The 10,632-nt window shown below is 35.5% G+C and overlaps 1 protein-coding gene across 1 annotated transcript in view; it reads left to right on the top strand.

Annotated features, from left to right (window-relative positions):
• LOC136036368 (chitooligosaccharidolytic beta-N-acetylglucosaminidase-like) overlaps positions 1-10,632 on the top strand; it is a 579,146-nt gene that overhangs the window by 280,339 nt on the left and 288,175 nt on the right. The gene's annotated exons all lie outside the window — the stretch shown is intronic.

Here is a 10,632-nt window from a genome sequence, read left to right as displayed (position 1 = left end):
AGACTAAAGTAGGCCTATGTCCTGGGAAGGTATTTTGAAGCAACTACACTCCACTCCTTCTCCCTCTAGAGGGCCCTGACCTTTGATGACCTTTAAAAATATGTGTGTTGTAAAAGTGAAACCTTGCAAAATAGATCCTCTGCTTAATTGAAGTAGGCTACAACAAAATTGTTTTCAGCTTCATAACTTTGCTCAATGCGATTTTATAAGGTTTTAAAGATATGCAAACACATTTCCTAAATTTTGGAAAAAAAATATTGATATGGCTCAAAATTCTACTCAAATAACAGGAGTTGTATTTTCCGAACTAAAGTCAGAGAAAAAGCAACTGGTAACTGAAAATTAAGGTAAAATGTTGTTTTGTCAAAATTTCAATAGGTATAGACCTGTCATCCAGGCTAATTTCAGGGCCCTCTAGAGGGAGAAGGCATGGAGGTGGGTACTTTAAAATACCTTCCTGGGACATACTTTAGCCTGTAGACCCATCCCTGAAAGTTTTATTTTTCCTAACCTAAACCCTTTCCGAGATAGCAAGAAGTCAATCAACTAGAATTTCACCCCAATCTTTTCTACACCTCCCTCTTTACACCCTCCCAGGAAGTTCCCATTTCCTTTAAATCTTTCTTTATGATATGTATCCTATAGGCTATGATATGACATAGATTTATTGGCTGCCAAAACTGTACAAAATCCACTAAAGTGGCTGGCTTTCAGTTATTTTAGAGTAGTATTTCCTTACAATGGCTTCTTTCCTTTAAAATCAACTAGCCTAATAAAAACAGAAACAGTGAAAGTATTTAATTAGAAAAATACTTCATGGGGGGAGGAGGAGCTGGGTAGTCTTTGTTGGTCCCCTAAAGTGGCTGGCTTTCAGTTATTGGTAAATGTTTAGTTTTGTCACAAGCTGTCTAAAGTGCATATAGCAAGAGTCTGATGATTGCATATTGTTTCTTTGTCATTATTAGAGAAGCACATCCATTTTTTAGCCTTCTAAAGTCCCCCTCCAACAAGACTAAAAATGCATAAAGTGGGCTTGCTTATAGGTAACATTACCTATAGAGCAAAGCATATTAGTCCATGAGCCCTATGGGCAGTGGGGTGAGTTCTGTATTCTGTACTTATTCAACAAAGAGTGATAAAACTAAAAAAAAACCCCAAACAAGGCTTATTAAATAAATATAGAATACAGACCTCACCCTGCTGCCTGCAGGGCTAATGGACTAATATACTTTGCTCTATAGGTAATGTTACCTATAAGCAAGCCCACTTTATGTATTTTTAGTTTGCCCCATGGAGGAGAAGGGTCAACCAGAAATGGATACACTTCTATAATTAGCATTTCTAAGTACTATAGTATGGAAGCTATGCTGCAAAATGCTTTGTAGCATAGTTTCCAGTTTAGACTGCTTATGATTAAACTCAACATTTATGCAGTTATTTTAAACTAATATTTATTTACAATGGCTAGCACAGGTCTCTTTCAAAATCAACTAATAAAAATAGAAACAGTGAAAGCATTTAATTAGAAAAATATTTAATGGGGGAGGAGGAGTTGGGTAGTCTTTGTTGGTCCCCTAAGGTGGCTGGCTTTCAGCTGTTTTAGAATAGTATTTCTTTAAAACAGCTAACACAGGTCTCTTTCAAAACCAGCTAATAAAAGTAGAACCAAGCTGAAAGTATAGAAATATATTTAATAGAACCAGTCTGAAAGTATCTAATTCATTCTTAACTTATTCATATAAGTATATCACTGATTCAGAATTCTTCCCACAAACTAGGGACTATTCATTTAGAAAGTAGAAGCATAAATAAGATTTTGTTTGGAAGGCTTTCAATCCACTCTGGAGGGTAGAAGGGGTTTGTACTGTTTTACTGATATATCAAACAGCCCAAATGTTTGTAATAGTAAAGATAATGGAAATTAATGTGTAAAAAAAAAATCACCATCAATGTTGTTTAGCTTAATTTATTTAACCTTTTTAAAATAAACTAAATTTATATTGCTTGGCTTGGACACTATAAAGTGTTGCCACATTGTATTACCTTATCTTAATTACCTTAATCTATCTGAGAGCTTTAAGGTCTTCCAGACCTGTAGTGCTCTTGAGTTGGTGACTGCCAGTTGAACCTCCACTGTTTCTTCTCCCACTCTTTGTCAAGTTGGTTTTTGAAGGACTGGATGGAGGGAGCACTGACAGTTGAATCTTTCAGTTTATTCCAATGATTTATTACTCTTCTCAAAAAGAATGTTTGGCGAGTTTTAGATTGGGAGCTTGACTTAGGTAGCTTCTTGGAGTGTCCTCTTGTGTTGTGCTGGCAGGTACTGAGATTGCTGACTTTTCATTCTGTAGCTTGTAAGTAAGCATCATATCACTGCACAAGCATCGGTAAACCAGAGTGGGTAATTTGAGGTACTTGAGGCAGTCCTCATATGAGGTTGATGCTAGACTTTTTATGCATTTTGTTGCTCGTCTCTGTACGTTTTCGATGAGTCTCACATCATGTTGATAAGAAGGACCAGCAAGACACATGCCAAAATCAAGAAGAGGTCTGACAAGAGCCTTGTATAATTTTATAAATATAGATGCCTGTCTGCTGTTGATGGTTTGTTTTAGTAGTCCAAGACTGGAGCTTGCATGGGAAACAACACACTGGACATGGCTGTGAAATTGAAGTTTATCATCAATAATGATGCCTAGATCCCTTTCTTCTGTTGTGTTCTTTAGTTGCTCTTGTACTTTGGTGGTGGGATTGTAGATTGTGTAGTTTGCCATTGGGTTATTGGGTCCAAGGTGTAATACACAGCACTTTCCTACATTAAATTGGAGAAGCCAGTCATGGGTCCAAGCTTGTAACTCATCTATGTTGTGCTGGATACTCTGAGGGCATGCAATACCAAAGAGTTTGGCATCATCAGTGAACAGGTGCATGCCATTGTCAATATGGTTAAATATGTCATTGATGTAAATCAGAAAGAGAGTTTGACCCAGTACAGTTCCCTGTGGTACTCCACTCATTACTTCAGCCTTGTCAGAGTATATTGGTTTGCCATCTGTAGCAAATAAGCAAACTTTCTGCTTGCACTTTGTAAGGAAATTCATCAGCCAGTCTACAGCAGCATGATTGATGCCAATAGCAGATATTTTTGAGTGCAGTCGACTGTGAGGAACCTTGTCAAAGGCCTTAGTAAAGTCCAGCAGAAGTAGGTCAACTGGATGTCCATGGTCAATTAGGTCTGTGATTTCCTTGTATGATTCCAGGAGGTTTGTTTCAATGGATTTCCCTGACTGGAAGCCATGCTGCTTGGGGGACAAGATCTTATTGGTTGTCAAATGCTTAAGGATTGAATCATTGACTATGTGCTCAAGTATTTTGATGACAACTGAGGTCAGGCTAATTGGCCGATAGTTTTCAGGCTTGGAAAAATTACCTTTCTTGAAAACCGGTGTAATGTTGGCTATTTTCCAGTCTGCTGGCAGCTCTCTAGAGGTAAGTGAAGTCTGAAAAATTCTCCTATGATAGCTGCAGTTTCTTTTAATAGCCTGGGATGTAGGTTATCTGGTCCTGGTGATTTGTTAGCATCTAATTTCTGTAAGCGTCTGAGAACCTCCGTATGCAATAGAGTGATGCTTTCCATTGGGGATGTTATAATGTATTCAGGTGAAGAGGGTAAAGGACCATCAGTTTCAGTGGTGAAAACAGAAACGAATTTCTGATTTAGTGGGTTTGCAAGCTTGTTGATATTGGTTATTTCTTCACCTTCCTCAGTTACTAGTTGCCTGATGCCTCGTCTATTATGGTCTTGGTTAGAGACATATTGCCAAAATTTCTTTGGATTTGTCTTAGCTTTGTCTGCAAGTTAAGATTCAAAGCTCGTGTATAAATTGTATGTTAAATTTTTAAATCTGTTTCTGCTCTTTGAAAATTGTTCTTTGTTTTCCAGGGATAGATGCTTTTTGTACTTCTTCCATTGTCTTTTTTTGGTTAATTTCCTTCTTAATATCTGTTGTCATTGTTGGTAGTGTTTGAGGTTTTTGGATGAGCTTGCTTGAAGTGTACTGTTCAGCAGTAATTCCTTGAAGCATTGCAATGGTTGTTCTAAAGAGCCAATTAGGACATCATCCCAGGAGATTTTGCTGAGATCCATTCTAATTTTCTGATAGTCTATGAAAGTCCTTTTGATGTAGCTGTTAGTTACTTTGAGGAATGTTGTTTTTATTTCTATGGCAACATGGTCGCTTTTCCCGATTGGGGGCATATACTTAGTATAAAGAAGGGATTCTGGTCTTCTAAGAAATATAAGGTCTAGGAGGCTTGGAAGCTGCCTGCTCATGAAATGGGTTGGTTGGTCGACAATTTGGTGGAGGCAAGTATCATGGATCATATCTATGATGGGATTCACAGTATCAGAGGTGACATAGGGGAATTGGTCTTTCCAGGTGATGGTCAGCAGGTTGAAGTTGCCCACAATCAATAGGTCACCCTTATGGGTGTCTGCAATATTCAGAATGAGCTCAGCTAGCTTTGCATCTGTATGCTCAGGCGAAGGTGATGATGGGGCTTCTGTACACACAGCCAATTCTAACAGTGGGATGGTTTTTACTCTGTTGAACTGAAATATCAAAGAATATTGTTTCAGCATAAGGGCATCCACTGGGATGCGCAATAGGTGTTACAACATACAAGGATTTGACTAATGCAAGTGTTCCACGGCTGCAATAACTAGATGATAGATTGGATATAGTGTGGTAACCTTGCAGATTAATATGTGTGTCTAGGAGCTGGTTTCTTGAGTTTTTAGGACAGATCTCAGTAAGGAGTATAACATCATAATTATTTGCGTAAATCATAGATTTCAGCTCGTTGATTTTGTTAGGAAGTTGGTCAACGTTTGCGATTAGAGTGGAAAAATCTTGACTTACTTGCTTCCTTTTTGAGTTAGATACTTGCTTTTGGTAATTGTAGATATTTTGGACTTGCTCATCTTCAATGGACAAGAAAGTGCTGCAGGATCCACTATTGTTGGTTGGATTGGCGCTTCCATTTGTGAAGAACTTGAATAAATCAGGACTGGAAGAATAAGAAAGTTCATCAATACTTGTTAGTTTATTGATATTCACTTTGTCACTATTTACACTATGTACAGAGCTAGCAGATGGAGCAACTAGCATTCCATGGTCTGGTGAGAGTATCCCCACCCGGGCACACAGAGTTTTTTGAGACAATCTTTCTGTGGTTGATAGCTAAGTTTGGCTCTCCTAGTTCAGTTTGGCACTTGAGTTCAGTGGCTAAGACTTTTCTTCCTCCCAGTCTTCACATGATGCATCTGCCCTAAACTGAATTTCTTGACAAAGCTTGTAAGATCTTTGTAGAATGCGCTTTTTCAAGTTAAGATTTTGGACAGAGAAAAGAATGTGAGGGGGTCTGCTGTGGGTCGATTCTTGATAGCTTGCTCCTGCTTGTCTGGTGGGTTGCTGAGTGGCCCCAACCTTTTTGACAGGCGGTGATTGGCTTATAATGCGTCTTACATTAGAAATGTTTGCGTTTGGAATTTTGTGTTGCTCTGTAAGATATTTCTCAATGAATGCCTTGTCACTGTTTATTCCTAGCTGCAGGGGTATGCCATAAGCAACTAGGTTAAGTTTCCTGCTATCTCTGTCTCTTTCCTGTCTAAATTGTCTGCGGACTTCGTCTTTGAGGTGGGAATCAATGGCCTGTTCGATCTTGGATGTTTCCTGCAGCATTGCTGCTTTGACGTGCTGTTTAACTTCTAGGATAGTACATTTTTCCGCCAAGTTTTTTTCAAGGTCATTGACACGCTCTTTGACTTCATCTATGCTTTTGGTGATATCACGTTTAAGCTCCTCTACCACTCCTTTAACTATGTCCGGGATAGCCAAAGCACTTGGGACCTTGGATGTTATAAGGCTCGAGATTTCAGCTAATGAAGGGTGCTGATGTACCAGAGTGCTTGCAAAGCGGGCAGTACGACTGCATATCTCCAATGGTTGACATCTTTGTAAAGAGTTCATACTCTGGGATTAAAGGCACAAGCCACGATTTCGATGATAAATTTCTTTATTTGATTCATTGGTTTAGGAGTATTATTGCCTACATTGTGACTCGGCCGTGTATTTATAGATTTGCCAACAAAAATTGTTGCAAGAGGAACCATTTGGCATTATTTGTTGATTAAATGTTGTAATTTGTTTAAGTTTTAATGTTGCTCATTACTTTCATCTGAAAACCCTTGTTTTTAATGTTAAATATCTGTTTTTAACATTAATACCAGTATGTTGTTTTATTGCAAAACTTGTAACTATCAAGATTTGAGGGGCACCACTACCCTCTATTATGTGTATTAAGATGTATTAGTTATATTCAGGTGTGTTTAGATGTATTTGACTTCGGAAGTAAAGTAGAATTCTACTTAATAACCAGGGTAAAAAACTGCTCTGGTGCAACCCTCTCACCTTTAATCCTATTTATTTGTGTTCATATTTAAACATTTAAATGCTCTCTTTGAAATATTCCTCAAGAACGAGATGAGCATAAATTATCCAAAATTGATTCTAATGTCAGTATTAACATATCAATCAAAGGAATTATTGTACCAAGTTGAGCACCTCCTTCTTCTGTGACTGTAAGAATATGAATGGAATCATAGACTTAAATCTGTATGCAGTGAGAGGGGAAATAATTTTTATTAGTACCCACATTCAGGCTTAGTCAGACACTATTATTAAGAATGAAGGGAGACCAAGATTTAACTTCCCCCACCCTGTTCATATGTATCTAAATAACCCCTCACTGAAAGTGATGATATTGGGGCATTTGAGTGCTCTTAAAAAATTCAAGCATCCTCCCCCCTTCCCCCCTCCCACACACACACTCACAGATCAATATTTAGGCTTTCTTCCCAAATAGCTGGTAAGTAACTAAATTATGACCACTGTATTTAGATTTTTGAAGCCTTGACAAATTGATTCAGCTGCATGTAGCCTAATAATAATTGTCAATATTTACCATTTATCTTGTAAGGACTGCAATTTATCTTCAGGAACAAACACACCTCCAAGTGGCATGATCTTAAAATGATACTTCGTTTTGACCGACAAAAAAAATGGAAATCAAAGAATATTACTAAGAAATGTATTTTGTATTGTCATAAATTGGTGAGAGTGTATAAACTAAAGGACTATAAATAAATCAGTGTTGTAGTGTACATAACAGTCTTTTCTATTTCTGCAAAGTCTATTGTCCTCTTGAAGCAATTATTTAGATTCACAAGCCCAGTCAGACAGAAGGAATTTCCTGACTAGAACCAAGGTAGCCATAGCATTAGTTCCAATTGTCTATTACATTTTACTCCTACCTCCACTATTTGTCAGATTGCAGCTTGTAACTGTAAATTATAACCAAATCAAGAGAAAGTACCACCCAGTCCTGCATATTAACAGTAGCTTGTTGAATTGCTCCAGATTATCACTGCAGCTGGAATGTCAACAGCACAAACAGTCAAGACTATCCATGACTGGACTTACACCTCAAGGCTCCCGTTTTCCTTCTGCTCTAAGATTCCTTCTAAAGATTGCTAATAGGTTTGCATACTTTAACCCAAATTTGGGAAAAAAAAAAAAAACAATAAGTAAACACGCACCCGCGATTTGTCTTCTGGCAAAAAATACAAAATTCCACATTTTTGTAGATAGGAGCTTGAAACTTCTACAATAGGGTTCTCTGAGACGCTGAATCTGATGGTGTTATTTTCGTTAAGATCCTACGACTTTTAGGGGGTGTTTCCCCCTATTTTCCTAAATAAGGCAAATTTTCTCAGGCTCGTAACTTTTGATGGGTTAGACTAAATTTGATGAAACTTATATATTTAAAATCAGCATTAAAATGCGATTCTTTTGATGTAGCTATTGATATCAAAATTCAATTTTTTTGAGTTTTGGTTACTATTGAGCCGGATCGCTCCTTACTACAGTTTGTTACCACGAACTGTTTGAAATGGTGCAAGTAACTAGGGAAACCCTTGCACACGGAGAATATTTAAGCTTTCTAACCAAGTTCTGGTCATTTTAATTTTCAACTTCTGCGGCACAGATAAGCCGTTAAAATAACGAAAAATATGGTTTATTGATGAATCTTGGCCTTGCTGTTGACAGGCATTTTAATGTTACGCTTGAAACTACAGAAGCATGGCACTCAAATGGCAAGAAAATGTGTTAGAAAGGCTTTTATCAAGACTAATTTGTTCCCAACTATTGCTTACTAATATTGTATATTCACCCTGATTTATCGGACAGATAAATCTTTTGTTATTAATTCTTAATGGTCCATTAACATTTTTGTACCTGAAAATAAATAGTATGGAGAGTTTAAAATAGCGGAAACTGGCACTAGTTTAAAAAAAAAAAAAAAAAAAAAAAAAAAAAAAAAAAAAAAAAAAAAAAAAAAAAAAAAAAAAAAAAAAAAAAAAAAAAAAAAACCAAAGCGCTCTAGCACTTGCCGTCTCTTGGTATTATCTTTCAAGCTTGTTATATTTTTTTTTCAGAAACTGAGATCAGACACTTGTTACAATATTCATTTTGCCATTTACACTCATTCCACTAATTTTACTCTAATAATTACACTGAAAAAAGGCCAAGAAACGCCAAATTCTAGATTCTTCTGATGCTTGTTTTGTCAACCTTAGTGCCAGTTTCCACTCTTATAAGTTACGCGTACTCTCTGCTTAAAAGCTCAAAATTGTTCAAATTTTGGATAGGACCCATGGTTGGTGCTGTAGTCGTTTGTAATTTGACTTCCATAACCAATCGTGACTGTAATGTGGCTAAGCTACTAATTAAAATTAAATGTCTTAAGATCTGTAGAACATACCTTTAATGTATCTACTTAATTAGGTTAATGGACTTTTCTTCCTAATTACTTCAAATAAAAATGCTTTGCTTTGTTCTGCTTAAAGTTTGCACGAAAAAGCTCAAAATTGTTCAAATTTTTGATAGGACCTATTATTGGTGCTGTAGTCGCTCGTAATTTGATTTCTATCACCAAACGTGACTGTAATGTGGCAACTAATTAAAATTAAATGTTTTAAGATGAAACACACTTTTAATGTATCTAATTAATTATATTAATGGGCTTTTCTTATTAAAAAATTCAAATAAAATGCTTTGCTTTGTTCTGCTTAAAGTTTGCACGAAAATGCTTTTTCTCGCTTTATTTGAGAAGGTCATTTTAGTTTAATGCTTCACGACATGGTCGTCCAAAGTGACATTAAGTATGAAAAACTGAACAGGATATTAATATCAAAGTCAATAAGCTGAATACTCTGCTTCAGGAGCAATTTCAGACTTGTTTTCGCGTAAAAGTCATTACTCTGAGTGACACTGATAAACCGTGGATAACCAATGATCTAAAGAATTTAATAAAAACCCGTTGTCGCCTTCATATCGCTGGTGATACCGTTGCTTCAAGACAGTTGCGTAATCATATTATTAAACTGAACGGAATTCCTCAGTAAAAAGACTTACCGGTAAGTCAAAACTCAAAGATCTAAGGCTACTCAAAGAGGACGGTACCTTAACCTCAGCTAATGAAGTCAATTCTGTTTTTGCTGACATTTGTACCACATTTCCATCAATCACCAAATCAGAAATTGATACTATCATTGCTGGTGCAGAGATTGAGGACGTGTGTGAAGTCTCTGAATTCACTGTTTATAAGGAACTCCTAAGACTGAAAGCGAACTGTGCGTCCTACCCAGGTGAGCTTCCAGTAAAGCTGTTACGCGAATTGGCCATTTTTCTTGCTAAGCCACTCTCTTCTATAATCAACCAATGTTTCCGTCAGCAAGTATTCCCTAGTGCTTGGAAAAGAGCATATGTACGCGTTATTCCAAAAGTAAGGTGTTCAAAATCTTGTGATCGGCCTATATCAATAACTCCGAACCTTTCTAAAGTTGCAGAAACGTTTATTTACCGCAAGCTTATGTCACAATTCTCTGCACAAATCTAGACCCGTATCAGTATGGATGCTTAAGAGGCAGCAGCACAACTGTTTATTTAGTACGGATCAGAGCTGCAACAAGCACTCCAAATTTTTACTTAAGTATCAAGTATTAAGTACTCGTTGGTTTTTTACTTAAATATCAAGTAGTAAGTACTTTCCAAATTCTTACTTAAGTATCAAATATCAAGTACTTGCCAAAATTGTACTAAGCATTACTTCATCAAGCACTAAACAAGTATTTATTCTATATATATATATATATATATATATATATATATATATATATATATATATATATATATATATATATATATATATATATATATATATATATATATATATATATATATATATATATATATATATATATATATATATATATATATATATATATATATATATATATATATATATATATATATATATATATATATATATATATATATATATATATATATATATATATATATATATATATATATATATATATATATATATATATATATATATATATATATATATATATATATATATATATATATATATATATATATATATATATATATATATATATATATATATATATATATATATATATATATATATATATATATA

This window comes from Artemia franciscana, chromosome 15 (assembly GCF_032884065.1).
Source record: "Artemia franciscana chromosome 15, ASM3288406v1, whole genome shotgun sequence".
NCBI lineage: Eukaryota > Metazoa > Arthropoda > Branchiopoda > Anostraca > Artemiidae > Artemia > Artemia franciscana.
The sequence above is the reverse complement of the archived record's forward strand: the minus strand, read 5'-3'. Positions and strand labels throughout refer to the sequence as shown.